Source organism: Zalophus californianus, chromosome 1 (genome assembly GCF_009762305.2).
Source record: "Zalophus californianus isolate mZalCal1 chromosome 1, mZalCal1.pri.v2, whole genome shotgun sequence".
NCBI classification, from domain to species: Eukaryota; Metazoa; Chordata; class Mammalia; order Carnivora; family Otariidae; genus Zalophus; species Zalophus californianus.
The window spans coordinates 202356883-202379476 of record NC_045595.1 but is presented as its reverse complement, the minus strand read 5'-3'; the positions used below and the strand labels follow the sequence as shown (position 1 = coordinate 202379476).

The window sequence follows — 22594 nt, the reverse complement described above, 5'->3', positions numbered from 1 at the left end:
ATGTCCTTTCTGTCTTATTTAGGTCTATTTTCTATTTCGGCCCAGAAAGCCTTCCAGTTGTTGCGTGCTCCTTATGCTGTGTGCGTGTTGGGGGAACACTGACTAATTTTGACGGTAGCCTAAGCAAAATGCAGTCAGGGAAATCTTGTGCCAAATGTGCATCTGCTCCGGTGTTTGCCTTCATTAGCGTGCATAATCAGGAGTTTGCTTTAAACACTGTATGGCCTTTCCCGTGCAAAAGTGAAGAAGTGAGCGTGCAGGAGGCGTGGTTACCCTGCATCCACTGGACTTTAGGCAAGGAAGTGTGATGCCCTCCAAGAGCTCCGGGGGCTCGGGGACAGAGACTCAGACGCGTGACTCAGGAGTTGTGCGTGAGCATGCACCTGTGTGTGTCATGCGTGAGCGTGCACATCCGTGCGTGCTGCGCGTGTTCGCTCTATGGGGGAAGCACAATTAGGGAAATAGAGAACAAGAGAGCTAAAAAAAGAAAGACAACAAAGGGAAGGATGTGACATTGCGATTCATGAGACAGATGATTACAATTCCATTATAAAACTGAAAGATACTTGAAGGATGCAGATCGCCATGTTGTTACAAAAGGTCTTTCTTTTGTTTTTACTCTTGGTAAACAGCTTTACTTTACCAATGAAGTGGAGTTTTTCTTTTTTGACTGTAGGGGTTCTTTTGGTGCCAGAGGTTGTGTGAAACTTGAGATATTTAGTGTCTGGTGTTTTTCGTTTGGTTTGGTTTGGTTTGTTGTTTTTGTTTTTGACATAAGGAGATGAATACCCACTGTAAACATGGAAGTCTTCTTATATCTGATAAAAGATAAAGTCATTTATTTTTCCTTTACTATGCATGAGTGATCACTGCAGCAAGTTTGAAAAAGCAGAAAAATATGAGGAAGGGGAAATAATCGCCTGTTTACCTACTAATAAAAGTCATGCTCAGACTTCGGTATTTTTTCCCATTCTTTCTTCTTCTTTATCATTTGGACATACAGATGGGCAATATATGGAGGTATGTACAGATACATGCACCAATGATACAGTTTTGCACACAAATACCTCGATTTCCCAGATACAGATGATCATGTATGTTAGTGGTTTTTAGTCTGTTGGTGGTGACTGAAGTCGCTTTTTTTATTAAACATTGACTTTCTGATAGTTTGTTTTTCTGAAATGTTAAATTCAACCCCAAATTATATGCTTCTTAGAATATTATTTAGTGGGGCGCCTGGGTGGCTGGCTCAGTTGTTAAGTGTCTGCCTTCGGCTCAGGTCATGATCCTGGGGTCCCGGGATCGAGCCCTGCATCGGGATCCCTGCTCAGCGGGAAGCCTGCTTCTCCCTCTCCCACTCCCCCTGCTTGTGTTCCATCTCTCGCTGTGTCTCTCTCTCTGTCAAATAAATAAATAAATAATATTTTTTTAAAAAAACGAATATTATTTAGTAGTGAAGAATATAAAGAATAAAGAACCAAAATTAAGAGTTGAAAAGTGGGCACATTTCTCTGCTTGCATAGAAAACAGAATTCTCATTCAGGGTCAAACACGAAAGCATCTATTATACTGATGATAAAGTATGGACCATGGTTTTCTAAAGGTCAGAAACTTTGCCCTTTCTTTGCCATTTTTTGCTAAGTTGCTCCCTGCTCCTCCTTACCTGTTAAACCTAGGCTAAACTTCATTTTTAATGGTTTAAGATAGAATCTTAGTCTTTTTTTTTTTTTTTAGGGAGTATGGGTGGGAGCATAAAATACATTTAAAATAATTTAATGGCCAGAGGCATAATGAATAATTGTTTTTCTTGAAAAATACATTCCAAAATTATTAGTTGGCTGGTGGTAGCTTTGGTCCTAGAAGTTGAATATATAAATTCTGGGAATCAAATCTTGTCCCATGTTACTTTGGGGATAAATTTCCCTCTGCCGAGAACTTGATGTTTTCCTTCCTGCCCAGTGGTGTTTGACAGGATGGGCTTCTCTTGACGGAGGCAGAGGGATGGGTGGGACACTCAGAACCTGTATCAGAATTTCCTAGATACACTGCTTAGTTCCCTACTCTCCCATTTAAAAAACAAAAGTTTTATTTATATAAGTAATCTCTACACCGCAGGTGGGGCTTGAACTCATGACCCAAGATCAAGAATCACATGCTCTTCCAACTGAGCGAGCCAGGCACCCCAAATATGTGGCTCGCTCCTTCCTTCCTTCCTTCCTTCTTTCCTTTCCTTTCCTTTCCTTTCCTTTCCTTTTCTTTCCTTTTCTTTTCTTTTTTCTTTTCTTTTCTTTTCTTTCTTTTCTTAAGTAGGCTCCACTGCTTAGCTTCCTACTCTCATTTTTTAAAAAAAGTTTTTTTTTATTTAAGTAATATCTACACCCAACATGGGGCATGAACTCATGACCTGGAGATCAAGAGTTGCAGGCTCTACCAGCCGGACCGCCAGGTGCCCCTCTATTCTCCATTTTGATCCATCCCTTTTTCTACCCTGAATTCTAGTCAGTTTAAGGGGTATATCAGACTCCTTGGTTCTGAGTGAGGAATAGGGTGTGCATGTGACGTTGCAGAAGGTACTTAGAAGGTATCAGTGTAGTAAAAGGAGAGGGCTCAGTGGGCATGCACAGGGAATATTCAGTACACAGGTGTCCAAGGTGGCACAAAGAAAGGGAGCTAAGCGGAGTTTGAGAAGAAGTGGTCCCAGCTATAGGAGAGAAAACGTAGACCCTGGTAGTGGACATAATTTTCATTGTCTATGCAGCATTCATTTCCCATCTTCTTATCAGCACCCAGTATATGATTTGTGACAGCCAACTGTGCCGACTGACCACTCACTATGCATTTCTGGAGGAATGGATTCTATATCCAGTGTTGATGTTCTTCCAATGTGCCAAGCACTGATTGTATCGGGCGCGAAGCTCACATGAAATTTCTAGTAATTGCTACAGAGTTCCAATGAAGAGGCTTTCCCTGAAGGAAGGGCATGGCTATTGGTTTCAGGTGCCATGCAGATACTGAGGAAGGTGGACTTTTCAGAGTGATCATTGGGGTGGTGTCTGGTGATTTTGGCTGGGATTATGCACTAGTGAGAAGAGCAAAAGCATCTAGAAGGAGCTGTTGCTTCTATGACTGTGATGTTCAGGGGGCAGGGGACGAGCAATAACTAGAGGGGTTGTGGGACCAAAGAAGGGGCTTTTATTTTATTTTATTTGTTTATTTTTTTTTAAAAGATTTATTTAGTTATTTTAGGGAGAGCAAGCTCATGCGTGTGAGCAGGGGGAGGGGCAGAGGGAGAGAGAGAATCCCAAGCGGACTCCACACTCAGAGCAGAGCCCTATACAGGGCTCGATCTCACGACCCTGAGATCATGACCTCAGCGGAACTCAGGAGTCAGTCGCTTAACTGACTGAGCCACCCAGGCGCCCCGGGGCTTTTATTTTTAAAAGACAGGAGAGTGGTAAGCACATTTACGTAGAGGGATATCTACATCGGGTCATTTTCTTGAATCATCCCAAGTTTCTTCTGCCCGTTAGACTTCCCCTCAAACCTAACGTCTCTCTGAATGAGGTTACTCTTCACATCCCCGCTTCTCCCTTTCAAAACAACAGCAACAGAATCCCAACACCATCCTGCTTCTCTGTGTGTGTCTTCTCCTTGTTCTCTTCTGCTCCTTACTGTATCCTCGGTGTTCGGCATAGTACCTGTCCCATGTTAGGTGCCCAAGAAATATTATTGTATGAACAGAATAAAGGTTGGTTTATACCATGTCATCTGGGTTTGTGGTGGTGTCTCTAGCTACCTCGCCTCGCAGGCCCTTCCCCTTCATCTGTGGCAGCTGTTCCCGTTTAGACTTTTGTCCTCCCTTGCCAGCTGGGTTCCCGTGGCTGTTTTCCACAGCGCTCAATGGTTCTCAGGTTCTGGCTGAGCGGGGGTTGGCCAGAGATGTTCCTGTAAAGCCTCAAAGCCTCCATGTTTCCTACTGGGGATTCACTTCAAACCTTGTCACCTCCCAACGGTGAGGAGTGAAGGAGGAGTCCTGACCTGTGCCTTTATCAGACTAATGTAGTATAACCACTGATGATTGGTCCTAAAGGCTTTTTTCATGTCCAGATGCTGAGGAAGCTGAGGAACCCCAGCCAGGAATTGCTGTGGTGCCTTCTAGACCTTGGACGGGAGAAAAGTGTTGCTAACTTCAGGTACGTGGAAGTTATGAGAAAGCGAAGGAGGTGCTCCAGCATGTGAGGTGTCACCAGAGGATGACAGGAGCTCCCCACTGGAGCGTTGGGGGTACGACTTGTATGCCACAGTCATATCTCATATATTGCCCTGGGTTGTTTTCTCTTCTTTTGACGTGTCTGCGCTGAATTAATTAAATGCCAACAATAGAGTGTTGTTATCTGGGTCAGTTCACTTTGCGAAGTACCCAAGGTCACAGAGGGCTGGATTTGAGAATATGGCAGTCACTGTAGGACTCTGAGAACTTCCTTTGACTCAGCTTGGTGGAGCTGGGTCCAAGGAGTGAATGAATCTGAGAGCTGTTATATAGAGAACCTAGGATCCAAGTCTTCAGAGAACCTGAGGAGTTAGAAGGACTGACCTTATTTGTTTTGTTGTATCATGAGAAGACAACTGTGTGTACAAGTGAGGAATGTTGGTCAGGTGTTTGGAGATCTTGCGAACAGTCTTTCCACATAGAGTGGTCGGTTCAACAGGAATGTTAGAACCCAGGTGCTTCAAGGTTCTATTCCAGGTTCAAAGCCTATCTTTCCAGAGAAACATTGTACTAGAAAGGTATTTTACAGGGACGAAAAAACACGCAGGAGCAGGTTGTTGTCCAGTATCTGGAGCAGGTCTCGCTACGTTTTCACCCCCATCCCTTCCTCTTTTGAACCCTGGAAAAATGGGTAGACGAGTTACCCAACTTCCATTGGCCTGACCCTCAGCTGTAAGATGAGGGGGCAGGCGAGGGACTGAAAGACCTCTCAGCTCCTTCCTGTCTGCACACTGGGAGTTTGGGGTAGGACAGAAGTCAGTCCTGTTGCCTGTGATTAGGAAAGGCAGCAGAGCTGGCCAGAGGTCCCAAGCCAAATCAGCTACAAGAACTCTAGAGTTTTCTTTTGCAGCGTCTTCACTCTCCATGTGTTTCCAATCACTGCTTTGTGTAATATAAACTAAAACTGTCCAAGTGCTTGTCTTGAGGAACTTTTGGTTACTGTTCAGAAAACAAAGCTCTAGTGGTTTGGGCTGATAGTGGAACATGTTAATTCCGGAGACTCTGGCTCTCGTGTTGGCACTCGCTTACTGCTCTGAGGAGCCCTGTCCACTGGGGGCCAAACTCAGATGATCACAGACCAGGGGGGGCCATGTCCATGAATGAGTGCCAGGGAGGCAAAGGGTGGTGGCAGGCCATACTCCGGGGCTTGTTGCTATGGTCCAGCATTGCCAGACCTTTCTACTTTTCAAGAGAAGTTGGAAATCCTGATTTTTATGTGAGATCTTCTTATTTTTAAGTGTTGGATCAAAAAGGAAAAAAAAAAACACAACATTTTTTTAAAGCAGTCCCACCATCCAAACAAAATACGTCTGCAGGCCACACACACCCTGAGGCCACCCTGAGGCCACCCTGAGGCCTTTTCTGGGCATATAGACCACAGTATTTCTTGTACATACCAATTTTTAAGAACCTTTTTATTATGGATAATTTCAAATATTTACAAGTGCCAAGAATAATATAGTGAACCTTCATACAAACTCTTATATACCCATTCCCTTGCTTCAGTGATTATCAGCCCATGGCCAATCTGCTTTTATCTACAACCAACACACACACACACACACACACACACACACACACACACACACACACACACACACCCTAGATTGTTTTTTTTTTTTTAAAGATTTTATTTATTTATTTGAGAGACAGAATGAGAGATAGAGAGCATGAAAGGGAAGAGGGTCAGAGGGAGAAGCAGACTCCCTGCTGAGCAGGGAGCCCGATATGGGACTCGATCCCAGGACCGTGGGATCACGACCCGAGCCGAAGGCAGTCGCCCAACCAACTGAGCCACTCAGGCGCCCCAACCCTAGATTGTTTTGATGCAAATCCCAGACACTCTATTATCTCAACTATAAATATATCAGTATATGTCATGAAAAGGTAAGAACATAAAAAAAAATTGACTGTAACTCCTTAATATTATAAAATACCCAGTCAGTTTTCAAATTTACCCTCTTGTCTTACAGTTTTTTTAACAGCTTATCTTTTTGAGTCTTGATCCAAAGAACACTCACATGTTGCAACTGATAGATATGTTTCTTTAAGTGTTACATCATCAATAGGTTCCCCATTATCCTCTCTTTTTTTCCCTTTTACTTTATTTGTTGAAGAGCCTTAAGTCTCTGACCTGTAAAGTTTCCCATATTCTGGATTTTGCTGATTGAATCTCTATGGATTTATTCAAACTTTATAGACTCACTATCTTTAGTTTTATAGCGTACGGGAGTCTAGACACTTGAATTTCAGCATCTTTTTTTTTTTTCCTCCTCCTGAAACTGCACAGTGTATAAGTCTCTGTTTTACAAAGATTTTCTCCTGATAATATGATACTGTTAAATGTGTGCCTAATGTCCTTTTGCCTTTGCAGATAAAAGTAGAGTGGGGATAACCAGATCTAAGATGTTGTCAGCCTATAGCTGGCTTTGGGGATCTGTTCATGGATCTTTTTGAAGCTTGGATGCTTTCCCGAAGTGGTGTGTGCTGCCTCGTGATGTAAAAACCTGGTTGCTATTTTTAGCTTTTCAAACTCCTGGCAGCAAACAGGAAAGCCTACCAAATCATTCTGGATTGGGATATTTTGGACTTGAAATCGAGGCCCACTGTGGCACCCTAATTAAACGTGGTGTGTGTGTGGCTCAGCTCAAATGAAGAATTTGTGGGACTCCAAACAGTAACCCATTGCAGAAACAATTCACCTGGAATTTTAGGAAAGGTTATTTGGAACGCTTAGGATCAATTATTTTGAAATGTTAACGGTCTTTAAAGAATGGAGCCTAGGAAACAAAGTAGAGAGTTACTAATATCAGTCTTAAATGTTTTCCCTTAAAATCTTTCAGGAAGTTAAAAAACTGGTGAATTTCTTTTGTCAACTTGCCGTCAGGTCCCTTTAAAGGGACACCATTAAGTTTGAATTCGAGTAAAGTGTTTCAACATTAATTATTATTATTATTTTTAAAGATTTTGTTTATTTATTTATTTGACAGAGAGAGAGAGACAGTGAGAGAGGGAACACAGGCAGGGGGAGTGGCAGGCAGAGGGAGAGGGAGAAGCAGGCCTCCCGCGGAGCAGGGAGCCTGATGCGAGGCTCGATCCCTGGACCCTGGGATCATGACCTGAGCTGAAGGCAGACGCTTAACGACTGAGCCACCCAGGCGCCCCTCAGTATTAATTATTTTAATAGGAATCTTTGCATGCAGTAGACCAAGATGATCCTGCTGTAGAAATGTATATATAGGTCGGCTCTTTGTGGATCTCACACATCAATTCACTGGGACTCAGCGTCTGATTTTGTTCCTTGGGCATCCTATTTGTGGTCCCTGCAGCGGTTTAGAGAAGTCAAATGACCAGTAAAGTTATATTGATAATATGACTCATGTGAAGATGCCCTTTGAAGTAAAATATTGTCATACAGTGGCCCATGAGGGTGCCAAAAGTACCAGCACACAAGGATAAATGTGTAAATAACATGAACAGTGAGCTGATCTATGGCTGTGATGTGATGAGTGATGGGAGGTCGCCGCCTTTGTGGGGAAGCAAGCGGATGTGTCTTGGTTGTCTGTTAGCCTAAGAAGAATGCGTGAGACCTGTCAGGTTTTCCTGGCTCCTCGCAACCACACTGTGCCTTTAGTAAGAAGAGACCATTCTTGCCAAATTCATTGGGCGAGTAGGCTTGGATTGAATACCGAGGTATTCAGGTTTAGTTGCTATGGAAATGCCTTCACAAAGAAAAAGAATACACATACTATTTAAAATGGATAACTGATGAATTAAGAAATGCCATTATGTGATTTTGGGCTGCCTGCCAGGAACTTCTAGTTCCATTATGTTGACTAGGAAACTAAGTCTTAGTGCAATTTGATTCAAATCTAGCAGTGACCGATGGACCTTGAATAGAAAAGTGGTGTCTAAGTTTTGGGCCCCATTTGCTCTTCATACTTGAGTATCTGTAACCCCAGAGCACTGTCTAGTACCTCTCTAAGGGCCAGGATGGGTCAGGGCGGCGGGGGGGAAGGGCCGAAGCAGCCTGAGTTGTACCCTTGGTGTCCTCCCTCCCCTCCCCCCTCCCTCCTCCCTCCTGCTCTTCTGTCCTTCCTTTCTTTCTTGCTTACCTGGCTACCTGCCTGCCTGTCTCCGATGACATCTCCGGAGCTTTACTTTAGGGTCTATTCAAATCTGAATAGTCAGGCATCATTTCCTGTGGTTCTTGTATTCCTTTCGTACACAGATTTGATCCCTGACACACTTCTATTTAAGATTCCCGATGACGTATTTAAAGTAGTCCTCAACAACATCCTGTTATGGACGCTGCCTTCCTGAGAAACATGCCGATATTGTAGACGAAGACTGTGTGCCGGGTATAGCTACAAAATGCTCATTTGGAACATGACATTGAGCTTCCCTCCACATGGATGGATGGGTGAGAGAGAAAGGAAAATGCTAGAATGTGTTCCTTGCACATTGATCTCCAGACTCGGGAGTCAAGGGTGATGTGTTTTTTTTGGTCCTCGCTAATGGAGAAGCATGCTTCCTTTCATTTGGGACATGCATAAATTAAGTAACATCCAGGAGGCCATGGCAAGAATATAAAGTATTTTCTGCTTTGTTTAGTGTGATAAACTAAGAGTTGCTTTTGACAAAGGGCAAAATCCAGCTTCAGGATAATGGGTGCAGTTTGCTTTCTGTGATCTTTGTCAAGCATCCCAAGGGAATAATATTCATGGCTGTGATATCAGACAGTGGGAGGCTTGGTAGCTGGGGTTTCTGTTCCTGGATTGCTTGGACGTGTCATGCTTGGACAGCAGAATCCTGTGGTGTCAGGGATTATGACACAATTCAGGGAATAGGTATCGAGTACCTGTTACGTTCCAGGTACTATGAGAAGTGCTAGATACAAAGGAACATGTGAGACATCGAGCCTGCCCCTAAGGTGCTCACAGCCCAGTGCATGAAACAGACTCGCAATCACATACATGGAGAATGGTGTGTGATCAAGGCAGAAGGATAAGTATATAGAGAACACAGAGTAGAGGAATGTCTGCTCTGTTGGAATCTACTGGAGAGATTCTTTTCTGGTCACTGTCCTGAGTTGAGTGCTTGGAGAATGGATCCAGGAACCTCAAGCTACAGTCTGATGACCAAATTCTGCTTGCTTCCAGTTTTTGTGAGCCCCTTGTAGTTGACATTTTTTAAATGGTTGGGGAAAAACATCATAAGAGGTATAATAAATGATAACATGTGAAAGTTATATGAAATTCAAATGCCAGTGTCCAAGAATAAAGGGTTATTGGAACAAGGCCATATTGTTTGCTTCCATATCGTCCATGTCGCCTTTATGTTACAATGGCTCAGTTGATGATCCCCAGAGCGACTAGTGTCCACTGTGTGAATCTACTCCACTGCTATAACAGAGGACCACAGACAGGGTGGTTTAAACAATATAAATTTATTTTCGCACAATTCTGGAAGTTGGAAGTTTGAGATGAAGATGTTGATTCCTTCTGAGGCTGCTTCTTAGCTGGCAGATGGCCATCTTCTTCCTGTGTCCACACGTGTTCTTCCCTCTCTAAGTGTCTGTGTCCAAGTCTTCTCTTTTGATAAGGACACCGGCCATATTGGATTTAGGGCTCACCCATATGATGAGCTCATTTTAACTTAATTACTTCTTTAAAGACCCCATCTCCATATACGGTCGTATTCTGAGGTACTCGGAGTTAGGACTTCAACATATGAATTTTGGAGGACCCATTTCAGCCCATAATACCCACAATACCTAACATATTTACTATCTGGCTCTTCACCGAAAAATCTGTTCACTCTGCACTATGCTGTTACTTAGTGATGGTGTGTTCTGCCCGTCCTCCTTCCTGTCCCCTCCGTCAACATACACCCATTGAGTTGTGACCGTCACCATTCTCTTCTCAATCCATCCATTCATCCAACCACCTGTCCATCCATATCTCCATCCATCCATCCATCCATCCATCCAACCATTTGTCCATCCATTCATCCATCCATCTCTGGTTTTTGGCCATGATGGTGTCAGCTGCTCCAGATTTGTTTAGAGAGAATACAGAACTCCTACCAACAATGCCCGTAGGTTGAGCTGTACTTCCCTCTCCATCCATGGCTGATGCTCCATTATCTTCTCAGTTCCACTCTCTCACTCTCAAAACAGCTTCCTCCACTCCCCAGCACCCCTCCAGGGGCAGGTTACAAGGCCCACCAGATGAGTATTCAGCAGAAACCTTTGAAACACTTCTCATTTAATCACAATTTCAGATCGAGAGGACCAGAGCCCCATTCATCAAGCTGTGAGAGAACTCTCCACAAGCACTTTTATTTTCAAATGGCACTTTGCTTAACAAATTCACTCCACCTGGGATACTTTTAATTTTTTGTGGCGCATGGGAATATAAAACAGTGCCTTGGTGGGGCCTCTAATCTTGTCTCTAGGAGCTGGCAGTACTGGGAGGATCACCATGGACTTAAGAGAGTGGTTGGTTGGTATAACTAGGAATGCGTCTTTACCTTCGTGTAAAATGCTGAAATGATGGTCTTCCTTATCAAGTTAAAGGAGAGACGTGTGAAGTCAGTGGAAGGATTTCTGTGGCCGTGGATGTTGCACGTGTCATGAAGCTGTCGTGCTGGACGCATTTCCTCATAACGTTGCTTTCTTGAAATTGAACACCACTGATCTCTCTTTAAGAAAAATGCTTCAGAAAATACACAGGAAGAGGCTTTTTTTCTTTCTTTCTGTGGTTGCATTGCATGTTGTGTGGTTTCAGAGGCACTTCCTTTGGTTGCCCCAAACCTGGAGTTTCCTCAAAACCAGAGAGCTTTCTTTTGGAAGGATTCTAAAATCGTGATCTGGATACTGCAAAAGCGTCTACAGCCGCTGCTCTCTGGTCCCTTCTTACTTTGGGGGTGATCCGCATTCTCCCAGAAGAGAGAACAATCTAAGACATTCACCATGGGGTTGTTCAGCATTTTAGAAGAGGGGAAACAAGGGTGAAATAAAGAAATATATAAAGAAGTAGGCAGGGAGAAGGCACATCAAGTACAGTTTTAAAAGAAATAAAAAGGTGGGAAGCTTAGTGGCTCACGAAGTATTTTTTCACAAACATGGAATCGGGAGGTGTGCTGAAAAAAAAACCCCAGCCCTATTAGTGTAGACCTTGTGTTGCAAGGGTTAGAAACCCCAGTTGGTTTAAGGCCAGAGTGGAAATGAATTGATCCCTGGAAGGAACAGGATCAAGCTGCATATAGGGGACAGTTGGACCTAGACAAGTCAGCACGTCAGGCTTCTCCTGGTTTTCATCTTTGTTTTTTCCTCTATCAGATTAGTTCTCAGTGTGGCTTGAGCCTGGCGGAGACATGCTGCCAACAGCTTGAGGCTGACACTCTCAGGTTTAAAAGTTCTCTGATTGGCTATGATAGATCATTTACCACCTCTGACCAATCACTACGTCCAGGGTCTTGAGGTTGGTGATTTCCCTTGCCTGGATCATGCTCATCTTTGTGGCTGGGGGTGGTGGAGAAGAAAGCGTGGCGATGCTCTTCAGAGAGTAGCAGTCACAACTAAAGGAGGAAAGGACAGGTCCCCACCACCAGTCTTAGGCAAAAAAGACATCCGAGAACTTGATTATCCTGCTATGGAGGGTGCATACTAATCAGAAAATAAAGCAATTCACTGCCTCAGAGTGCAGGTAAGACGGATGGGTGCTCGCTGCCCCAAGAGGGGATAGATGGGCATTTCTTTAAACATAAAAATAGAGCATATTCATAGGTAATGGGTCCATGATTCATCATGAGGAGAAAGATGGCATTGGGTGGATGGCTTGAATCTTTGGGCTCAATGTGGGGACAACCTCCACACCTTTCCCATTTCCTTTCTGGTGCCCCTGGGTTGTAAGCATCAGATCCCAAAGCTCGTCCAGTCCAGTGACACCAAAGAAGTGGGGAAGAGGGTGGGTGCATTGAGCCCACCCTTAAATGCTGCTTCCATTTTTAAATAACGTCACAGCAAGGGGTCTATTCTTATGCAGGCCACATACACGTGTATATAAACGTCTGGGTATGTAAGTGCATAAATATATACATACTTTATCTCTCTACCTACCTACCTGTCTACCTACCTATCCATCTAATCAATGATCTCTCTGACAATATTCCTTAAAGAAGAGTCACCTGAATCTTTAACCATATGATCTACTATTAGTTAAGGGTTGGAGGAGAATGTCTTCATGAATTAAGTATCTCCTTTAGAACAAGTATTTGATCTTATATGTCATTAACTGTCTTACTCGTTGAATTTTACAGAGATTTACTAGAGTGCTATTTATATGGGATTTTATACCTAGAGTCTAAATTAAGAGGCTTTCTTATTTGGGAAGGGGGAGTTAAAATTTGGTGGGAACTATTTTTCCCTAAGATGGTTTTCATGTGCTTTTATTCACTTTTCTTAACTGGTGAAATACGCCAACCCATCCACAATAGTACACTGAACTTTTACGGCCTAATGGGCAGCACGGTCATCACCAGCTCAAGACGTGGGACATTGTCAGCCCCCAGAAGACCTCTCTTTCCATCCCCAGTCACAGTCTCTTCCCACCTCCTAAGGGTAACAACTGGGCTTGACGTTTATGGAATTGTGTTTTTGCTTTTCTTCACAGTTTTATGACTCCAATGTGTATCTCTAAGCGCTGTTGTTTAGTTTTCCTTGTTTTTGAAACTTACATGAACGGAAACATTTTTTGTTTAGTGTTCTAGGTCTGGCTTCATTTCCTCACCTTTTTAAGAGATGAGATTCATGTCTTTTGTGTGTAGCTCTGATTTATCCATATCGTTTTTATACAGTTTTATTGTGTGAATAGACCGTAACTGATACAGTAGCCATTCTGTGGCTGACGAGCAGTTGGGTGGGTTCGAGTGCTTGGCGATTGTGCATGAGGCTGCAAAGAATGTCTTGGGATATCTTCCCCGGACCACATGTGCATGCGTTTCATGAGGTATCTCTAGGAGTGGAATTGCTGATTCTTCATCTTTAATGGGTAAGGTAGTTGATCCAGTTACACTCTCCCTGGGAATGGAAGGGAGTTCCTGTTGGTTCAGGTCCTCAGGGAAACCTCATCATCACTCATCTGAATTCTAGTTATTCTGGTAATCAGTGGGTTTCTTGCTTTTAATTTACATTTTCCTGAAAATCAATAGCGTTAAGCTCCTTTTCATAGGTTTATTGGCCATTTGGAATATCCTTTCTTGTGGCCTGCCTCTTCAAATCACTTGTCATTTTCTGTTTGGTAGTTGGTCTTATTGATTTTGTGTGTGTGTGTGTGTGTGTGTGTGTGTGTGTGTGTGTGTGTTTAACGTATTCTGGGTAATCTGCCTTTGTTGGTTGTGTGTGTTGCAAATATGGCCTCCCAGTGTGGCTTGTCTTTCATTCTTATTTATTTTTTAAATAAATTATTATTTTTAAAATAAATAAATAAATACATTTTCAGTCTGAATGTAGTCAGATTAGTTATTTGCCTTTATGTCTGCCCTATTTAAATAAAATCTCTTTTTCTTTTTTTGAAAGATTTTATTTTTAAGTCATCTGTCTACAACCCAATGTGGGGCTCGAACTCACAAGCCCTAGATCAAGAGTCACACATTCCTCTGGCTGAGCCAGCCAGGTGCCGCTAAAATCTCTTTTTTGGTCCAAGATTACCCACTGTTACCTTAGATTACAAAGCCTTATATAAATTGGTACTTTTTCCTTCCCAGATAATACAGGGCATTATAGTATTTTAACTCCTTTTACGCCTGCCTGGTATATAGGTTATTGTTATGGCATGTCTTTTTTTTTCTTTTATATCACTTAAAATCTCCTAAGATGCTATTATTTTATCTGTGTTCCAGGTGGTCTTTATTTCTACTCAATATGGAATTCTGGGTTGGCAGTTATTTTCCTTGAACACTTAGGAGATAACAGCTCCTCCTCTTCTGGCTCCTTTTGTTTCTGTTGGGAAGTCAGCTGACAGCCCAGGGGATGCGTCTTCGTAGGCCATTAGTCTTCCTCTTGCTGCTTCTACAGTTCTTCTCTTTGGCTTTTCCAGTTCTGCTATGACGTGTCTAGGTGTAAGTATCTTCTTATTTTTTCTGTTTGGGGTTTGTAGGACTTCTGGAAACTGGATTGGTGTCTTTTGTGCATTTGGGGAAATTGCCATGCTGTGTCTCTTTTGCCTGATTCTCTTTTTTTCCTTCATGTTTCTTTCTCACTGTCTTCTACTTTCTCCTTCTCTGTTTTTCATATTTTTGTCCTTCCATGCTTCATTCTGCCAACGGGTCTGAAAAGGAAATGCTATTTTATTCATTCGGTGGTCTTTTAGGTCCTGCTGTGTGCTAGGTATTGTCTGTCCTAGGTAGTTGGGATACTTCAGTGAACAAAAGAGACAAAGATCCTTGTCTTTGTGAATTACCATTACCAATAAACAATTATTTAATTATTAATAGCCCTTCATTTTAATTAGTTAACTTAATGCTATAATATGCTAGAAGGTGGTAAGTGCTATCAAAAAAAGGAAAAGTGGGGCGCTTGGGTGGCTCAGTCGTTAAGCGGCTGCCTTCGGCTCAGGTCATGATCCCGGGGTCGTGGGATCGAGCCCCGCATCGGGCTCCCTGCTCAGCGGGAAGTCTGCTTCTCCCTCTCCCACTCCCCCTGCTTGTGTTCCCTCTCTCGCTGTGTCTCTCTCTGTCAAATAAATAAATAAAATCTTTAAAGAAAGAAAAAGAGGAAAGGTAGAGCTGCTTTGGGGAGAGGGGCAGTTTTGGGGGGAACTAGGGCCAGTTAGGGGTACAGTCATGAGAAGGTACCATTTGAATGAGGACTTAAAGATAAAGGAATTAGCTAATTGCATATCTGGAATGTTCCAGAAAGAGGGAGTGTGTCTGGAAAGTTCAGGGAACATCAGAGAGGCCAAGTGTGGCTGAAGTGGCTTGAGCTAGGGGAGAAGGAGCAGGAGGTGAGGCTTTGTAGGTCCCTCCAGGGAGTTTGGCTTTTACCCCTTGATTTGAGCAGAGGGGAGTGTGATCTGATTTGCACATCAAAGGGAGGGCTGGCTTCTGGGGTGAGATCAGACCGTAAACCGGGAGCCTTGTTAAGGAGTTCTGCTCTAGCCCAGGAGAGAGAAGATCATGGCTCACAGTATAGTGGCAACCGTGGGGGTGTTGAGAGGTGATTTGGATTTAGAGGAAAAAAGGCATCTCTTTCTACTGCTGGGGATGCTCCAGGAGAGCAAGGGGATTTGATGCTGTAGGGGAGAGAGAGGGGAGTTGCTGGAATATTGTCCTCGAGTGCAGGGAGGGGGTGCCTAGGGTCTAGTCCCACGAGGAGGGATGGATTTTAGATGCGGTGTGGTTAGTTATCTGTGGTCACAGGCAGGAGGTAGCGTGTATGGGTACAGTATATGCTTGTTGGTGAATACACAGAGGCTTGGAGGTTGTGGTAGTCCTATCCGATTGCTTCAGTCTTCTCAGAGAGGTGGGACAAGAGATCATCAGCTGAGAAAAAAGGTGAGGAGAGATTATTGGGCATTTGGGATGAGAAGAGTAGATAGGAACTTCACGAAGGGTGAATGGACTGGGAACTTTGGTATGAGATCGCCAGTTTCATTTAGGGCAGACTTGACATTAGTGGTCGTGAGTTTAAGATAAGACCAGTGGACTGTTCAACTGTCTGGGTGCAGGAGCCAACCAGGCAGTTTGTTGGATCTAACTGGGTGGGTATCTTTGCCAAATAGATGTGACCAAGTGGTAGAGGGGCCAGGAAGTTAAGGAAGAGAACTCAGTGATAGACCAGGGAAGAACGTGAGGCAGCATGGTTGTGAGGGCCACCGGAAGGTGGAGGGGGTTGGTGGGCTTGAGGTCTGAGGGGCTTGGTCTGGATAAGTAGGAGGTGGTGAGCTGAGAGTGGGATGCATGGTGTTGACTGGAGAGAGGACTGGTCTTTCCCCCTTTTGGTTAACAAAATGCTATTTCTGAGATTTAGCATTGCTGGCTCTTGTAAATTCATAGGAGAGGTCGAAAAGCCCAAGTACTTGTGTATTATTGGAATAAATGTGTATTTCCCTCCTTGTTCCCTATTTCTCTTCTTGTTGTTTGGGGTTCAGAGGACTTTATTTCTGTGGTTTCAGGAGCGAGCTCAGGCTCGCTTGGTTTTATCATGCTTCCTGGTCTTGGTTATCATCACGAGGGTGTATTCAATCTAAGTCAACAAATATTTGTTGTGGGTCTACCATGTGCTAAGCTCTCTTCTAGGCACTCAAGATAGAGTTGGAAGAAGAATGGATCAAAATCCTTGCCCAGGGCGCCTGGGTGGCTCAGTCGTTAAGCGTTTGCCTTCGGCTCAGGTCATGATCCCAGGGTCCTGGGATTGAGTCCCATATCGGGCTCCCTGCTCCGCAGGAAGCCTGCTTCTCCCTCTTCCACTCCCCCTGCTTGTGTTCCTGATCTCGTTCTCTCTCTCTCGCTCTCTCTCTCTCTCTCTGTCAAATGAATAAATAAAATCTTAAAAAAAAAAAAAATCCTTGCCCATGTGGGGCTTAGATTCTAGTGAGGGAGAAAAACAGTAAATAAGCCAAATGGTAAAATAGGAAAATGATCAGTGTGTGTTTTAAAGCGAAAAAAATAACGTAGGGAAGTGAGAAAGGAAATGTATCAAGAGAAAGAGGTGGTGGTGCTGCAGCGGTGGTGGGAGCAGCTAAGAGGACCTCACTGAGAAGGGGACAGTGAACAAAGACCTCAAGTCTAAGGTCATGTGTATATTCAGAATAAAGATAAGTTCCCATGGAAGCAAATAGCACAAGTTGGCGCACCAAGTCCTTATGAAAACCAAAACCCATGCTAATGCCAAAGGCCAAGAATACTGTTTTTGGTTAATGAGATTGAATGAGCCAGTAGGATCTATGTGTGTGGGTCAGTATGTGTGAATGAGACTGTGGAAATGGGCAGTTCATTAACAGCTATATTTGACTCTTTTGGGGAGGTGGGATGGGCTGTCTGAGGGGTGTTCCTGCAGGAGCTTGCTGACCTCAGACCCAGACAACCTGAGTAATTTTTGCCCAATGGAAAGTTTTGTGGGCAAGGGTTTACAGCTGTTCCTCAATGGGCTGAGTTGATCTGTGGCCAGAGAAGAGAACAAAGGCTCTTAGGATACGGGGCTTTGGCAGGAACCACAAGACTGAATCATAAGCCCAAGTCTAAGAAAGGTGTGTGAATTTGTTGGAGCAAGAGAAGTGAAAGTCAGAGATGGGTTGTCTTGGTCATGGCCAGGCCTCAGCAAGGATTCTGTTTGGTGGGTTGGCATCGTTGCGACCCATTGTTGAGGACTCCCTTTTCTCAGAAACCAGACGGCTGGGAGTGGAAGGCTGAGCCTGGGTGTTTCAGAGGATCCAGTGAAGTTTGTCAGCCTGCTTGGGAGGGCCTACACCTCACCGACTGGTCGGCATGTATAACTCTTGGTACCTCGCCAAGAGCAATGTGTCATCCTGTGAGTCACCTGCCATGTTTTACTGGGAAGTCTGGGAGAGCGTGAGCAAAATACTGTTCATTATGTATTTCTTTTGATTGTGAACCACCACTGTAAATAGTTGAGTATAAAATATCCACCTAATGGTTAATTATCTCAGTCCAGACCTTGAACTTGCCTATTGCAGAGGAACTTGGTTCTGCAAAAGGGCCCAGTGAATATATTTACGAGATTCCTACACATACATTATGCATATTCTTTGACTGTTGCCCAATTTAACTTGCTCATCCTAGATACCTTGTTCATCTTCTTTCTCAGATGGAGGGATGATTACCTGCCATGGTCTTCATGACAAACCCTGAAATATGTTGCTTGCCTGCTACATTTGGCCTTGAGAGGGGGTGAGGTACCCCAGAAGCAGGTGCAGGCTGTGGGAATCAGGTCCAGTTCTCTCACTTTGTGAGCCCAGAACCTGTGACTTTTAAAGGTGATGGTAATAATAAAATTACATACAAGCTGCCAAGACTGTAGGCCACATGTAGCAATGAAATGAGGGAAGGCTGTGGTCCCAGCCTCAGAAGAGACCAGGTTGGAATTTCAGACCTGACTCCCACCTGTCAGGTGGCTTTGGGCAGTTCGAGTAACCTTTCGGTGCCTCGGTTTCTTTATCTGTAAAATGGATCTAGTTATCATACTTTGTTGAGTTGTCATGGGGACCAGGCACAAAAATGGATGAGCAGCCCTCAGCCCTGTGATTTGCATGAAGTGCTCAGGAAATGTGATTCATCCTTGAGTAGCGTCACAAACGAAATACTATTATAACCCACTTTACAGATGAGACACTGAGGTTTTACAAGGATTAGGTGATGGGCTTATGACTAGAAAACGAATTCCTGGCCAGTTCAGGTCCGTTAAGTGTGTAAAAGGTGGTTGTTAAAATGTGTGCCATTTCATGTATTCAACTGGTAACTTGAGTTTGGTGCATTTCTCTCACTCTTAATGGTGCTGGATTTACATCCAACCCCTCAGGTTTCTTGATCTGCTTTGAAATTGGGGATGGGAACAGATTGGGGGGAAGCCGATGTACAGTGAGGATGCTGCGTACAGGTGTGACACCTGGCATACTGTGAAAGCTTTGCCTGGGAAGAGGTGCACCTTGTTTTACCTTTATAATTGGAAATTATTTAATTTCATAGGTTAGACAATCCCATTTTATCTCTTACAATCAGAGAAAATCGCTCTTTTAGGTATGGGATTAAGATCACGGTAATGTGACAGGGAGAACAGGAACATTTTAAAGCTGGCTAATGTGCTTAGATTAAAGTTTTGATTACTTTTGTTTTTAGCAGCAGTATTTTGAAAAGCTACGAGGTCCTGAGCCAACAGGCTGCAAATGCGGTGTTGTTTTGAATCTTTCAAAAAAGCTATGGTAAAAATCTACATGCGATAAAATTTGCCATTTTGACCACTTTTAAGTCTCGGTTCAGTGTCGTTAATGACGTGCACTGTGTTGGACAAAGATCACTGCTATCTGTGTCCCAGACTCATCACTCTCACGGCAGCGCTGTAACCATTAAATGGTGACTTCCCATCCCCCTTGCCCCCCAGCATTTGGTAACCTCTAGTTTCCTTTCGGTCTCTCTGAATCGGCCTCTTCTAGATACTTCATAGAAGTGGAATCATGCAGTCGTTCTTTTGTGTCTGACGTCATCATTTGGTGTACTGTTTTCAAGGTTCATCCATTTGTAGCCTTTTTCTGAACTTCGTTCTTCTTATTGGCTGAGTATTTGTCCGTGGGCCCCATTTTGTCCACCTGTTCATCTGTTGATGGATGCCTCGGTTATGGACACTTGGCCAATTGTGTGCGGGGATGCGGTTCATATTCACATGCAAGTGAAAAGATGCTATTTTGCAGCATCTGTAGAGACGTGTTTTCGTTTCTTGGGGAGAAATTGGAGGAGTCTTCTCTTTGGCCAGGGTGCCAACATGACCCCTCGGGAATGTATGACTCTGTCGCACATCACCCCCAGGCTTACCCACAGTCTTGCCCAGCCTCGTAATTTGTTTGGGAGGATGCTGGCTGCTGGTGAATCAGACTGCCTTCAGCCGTCCTGGCTTGACTGCATCCTTCTGTCCGGGTCTCTGAGCCTCTTGTTTGCTCGTCTGGGGCTGAGCCAAGACATTTTTCACGCACCTAGTTATTATGGTTTGCTTATTAGTTTCTGATGGGCTCAATTTGTATCTGTTTTTAATTTATATGTGCCTTTTGTACTGTGTTGGGGGCCAAAATTATATATGCATATACTGCCTTTAATGTTTATTTTATGGATTTTTTTCCCCCAGGAAGGAATAATTGAGTTGGCAGGACATACAGCAGATTTGTTTCAGTAGATCTGGGTTCTAGACTGAATCTACCATTATTTTGTTATGTGAGCCTGAGTGAGTCCCTTAACCCTTCTGACCTCAGATGGGTGAGGGATTAATCAGAACCCCTTCTTACTCTTATGTATGTGGGTCTGCAACTCTTCATGTGTCTGTTGCCTACCCCAGGTCACTTAATATTTTGAGATATGGGCTTATTGTATTTTCCGGTTGAAAATACTCTTCTTTTCTCTGCATCCTCACCAAACATCTGTTGTTTCCTGACTTGTTAATTTTAGCTGTTCTGACTAGTGTGAGGTGGTATCTCATTGTGGTTTTGATTTGTATTTCCCTGATGATGAGTGATGTTGAACATTTTTTCATGTGTCTGTTGGTCATTTGTATGTCTTCTTTGGAGAAATGTCTATCATGTCTTTTGTGCATTTCTTGACTGGATTTTTTGGGTTTTTTGGATGTTGAGTTTGGTAAGTTCTTTATAGATTTTGGATACTAGCCCTTTATCTGATAAGACATTTGCAAATATCTTCCCCATCCCCTCTTACGTTGTTGGTGGGAATGCAAACTGGTGCGACCCCTCTGGAAGACAGTAAGGAGGTTCCTCAAAGAGTTAAAAGTAGAGCTACCCTATGACCCAGCAATTGCACTATTAGGTATTTATCTAAAATGTACAAACAATGATTCAAAGGGACACATACACCCCAATGTTTATAGTAGAAATGTCCATAATAGCCAAACTATGGAAGAGCCCAGATGTCCACTGACACATGAATGGATAAAGAAGATGTTGTGTACACACACACACACACACACACACACACACACACACACACACACACACACACACACACACACGATGGAATATTACTCAGCCATCAAAAAGAATGAAACCCTGCTATTTGCAACCACGTGGATGGAACTAGAGGGTATTATGCTAAGCAAAATAAGTCAGAGAAAGACAAATATATGATTTCACTCATAGGTGTAAGAAACAAAACAGATGAACATAGGGGAAGGGAGGGAAAAATAAGATGAAATCAGAGAGGGAGACAAGCCATAAGAGACTCTTAATCATAGGAAACAAACTGAGGGCTGCTGGAGGGGAGGTGGGTGGGGGGATGGGGTAACTGGGTGATGGGCATTAAGGAGGGGACTTGATGAAATGAGCACTGGGTGTTATATGCTACTGATGAATCACAAAAATCTACCTCTCATACAAAAAAGAAAAAAAGAAAAGAAAAAGAAAATACTCTTTGCATATTGGATTTTTGTTTACATTAGGGAAAATGGCACCAAGTGCTCCTAGAGTCCATAATATCTAATGTCTATGTTCTTAGAAAGGAAACACAAGTGAATTCTCATTTGCATGTCTCCTCTGACATTAGAAGTCATTTAGTTTTCATTGAATCTATGCCTGTTACTAGTAGAGAACTGTGTAAGGTGTCAGGTGTTAGAAACACATCTATGGGTGTGGTCCTTGTCACTTCACTGTTGCTCCCAGGTGCTAGGTGTGTCCCTTACTGTCGCTTTACCTTGTTCCCACCTACCCCTCCTCCAGTATGTTTTGGTCTGTAAGTTGTGGAATGGTAGTTTCCAGTGTTTTAATATAAAATAAAAATCAAAACCCTCAATAACAAAAACGAGTAACTAATATGTTGGTTGTCCTTGGTGAGTGCTAAGGGCCTGTGTGTCTCACTGTGGTGATCCTCATGAGGGGGCTTGCTGCTTCCCCACAATAGGGACTTGAGGAAGGGCTCAACAGGTCTGTGACCCCTGAGTCTTAGAAGGCCCCCCATGCTCCAATCTGGTACATAACTGGTATCTGGACTATATTTCTCTCCATGACCAAAATAGCAATATCAACGTGAAAAGCTTGAAAACATATAAAACACTAATGTGTTGCTTATTTCCTGACTGAAAATTGTGTTTGTACAATTGGGGGCCCTTTACCATTTAGGGAAAGTGTTGGGTATGTGCCCTATATGAAGCCCGTTAACCCATGTAACCCCATGGATTGTCAGTAGGCATTGATTTCAACTTCCCATTTTACTGAAAGGGAAGCCAGGTGGCTTGCTCTAAGTTATTCCTCTGGTGGTTGGTGGAGCGGGGACTCGGACAAGGCCTTATTTCACATCCTTGCTTCTCCCTTGACCAAAGGAGGCCTCCTCAGTGGGACTGCTCCCTGAGCCCCAGTGGGAGACGCTCCCTGGGGGCTATATTGAGGACTGTAAGGCTATCCTGACTCCACACATTCTTTGGAGAGAAGGCAGGACTGAAATTAGAGCTTGACTTCCTGTCTTCTTACATTAGTTGTTCAGCACGACCACGCTTTTAGTGCCAATAATAATTATTATTGTTTATTGCTGCTGAGCAGAGAGGTGTCTAAAAGAGCCCACACCAGGAAAAACCCAGATGCTCTCGCCCCCACGAAC

At 43.6% G+C, this 22594-nt stretch overlaps 1 protein-coding gene across 4 annotated transcripts in view; it reads left to right on the top strand.

Annotated features, from left to right (window-relative positions):
* Window positions 1-22594, top strand: part of TIAM1 (TIAM Rac1 associated GEF 1) — a 368940-nt gene that overhangs the window by 147940 nt on the left and 198406 nt on the right. For 2 of the 4 annotated variants that reach the window (XM_027584311.2, XM_027584313.2), the window contains exon 3: window positions 4108-4193. The exons of 1 other annotated variant lie outside the window; for it this stretch is intronic. The gene's annotated coding sequence lies outside the window, so the exon portion shown is untranslated. Of the gene's footprint in view, window positions 1-4107; window positions 4194-14176; window positions 14396-22594 lie in introns of all 4 variants that reach the window. One more of the 4 variants, XM_027584314.2, reaches the window with a different exon arrangement.